Source organism: Triticum urartu, chromosome 4A, assembly GCF_056163025.1.
Source record: "Triticum urartu cultivar PI428250 chromosome 4A, HENAU_Tu73, whole genome shotgun sequence".
Classification (NCBI taxonomy): domain Eukaryota; kingdom Viridiplantae; phylum Streptophyta; class Magnoliopsida; order Poales; family Poaceae; genus Triticum; species Triticum urartu.
The window spans coordinates 263384537-263385580 of NC_141876.1; the positions used below are offsets into that span (position 1 = coordinate 263384537).

At 41.2% G+C, this 1044-nt stretch overlaps 1 non-coding gene across 1 annotated transcript; it reads left to right on the forward strand.

Annotated features, from left to right (window-relative positions):
- Positions 1-602: 602 nt before the first annotated feature.
- On the forward strand, positions 603-674 carry TRNAN-GUU (transfer RNA asparagine (anticodon GUU)). The gene has a single exon. It is a non-coding gene; the product is annotated as a tRNA-Tyr (tRNA).
- The last annotated feature ends 370 nt before the right edge of the window (positions 675-1044 follow it).

The following is a 1044-nucleotide window of genomic DNA, read 5'->3' on the forward strand; positions in this document are numbered from 1 at the left end:
AATATAACCAAATTGGATAGATCTTCCACCTGTTTAGCTAAGAAAGAATAGATACAGAGGTGGATAATATATCGATATGAAGATTGGAATCGCCAGTAGTCGCGAATATCTCCTTCTTCCCTAATCCAAGATTGGAGAAAGAAGATCTAAGAGGGACCTATGGAGAATGTAGTCAGAAATCCATCATAGAGTCCGACCAAAATGACCGAATTAATTATCCCCATCAAGAAACTTAGACTACTAAATAGAAAAGATTTGAAAATCATGGCATGGGTCTCCTTTTTTTCTTTCTTTAGAGTTTTCTATATGCACAATTTCTCGATGTTTCGATGAGAATTTCTTGACTTTCCATATATAGAAAGAGATGGACTATAAATGACATCTCTTATGTCAATAAGACCGAAGGGATGGATATTAAATGATAGGAAGTTCTAGGAAGTGAAATAGAATGAAATAGAGCCACTTTGGGCTTCCCTATGAAATGAGGCATGGAACGGAGCCACTACAAAGAAATTATGGGAGTTATGAAAGAAGCTTCGGACTCATATTGTTCATGGGTTGAGAGAGGGTGTTGAACTCTAGGAGGTCGAATCCCCCCTTGTTCCTTAGTAGCTCAGTGGTAGAGCGGTCGGTTGTAAACTAACTGGTCGTAGGTTCGAATCCTACTTGGGGAGATTTTATTCATTCTTTAATGTAAGAATAAAGAATGGAATTAAAGGGCTTGCTTTGACCCTTAGGAGTAGGTAACCCATTCGCTATCCTTGTTTCTATTTCTATTGCATTCTATCTCATCGTATCACATTCTGTTCTACGATTCCACTTCGACAAAAGGAAAGAGCATACCTAAGTTCAATAGCTTTACGTTCGCTATCCCGATCATGATTTTCCTACCCTCAGGGGGAAAGTAAAGGCCCTTTCCCCTTTGGAAGGCTGTGGGCGAGGAGGGATTCGAACCCCCGACACTGTAGTTCGTAGCCACGTGCTCTAATCCTCTGAGCTACAGGCCCAGTTGTCTCCACTGGATCTCTTCCCGGGGGTACCCCT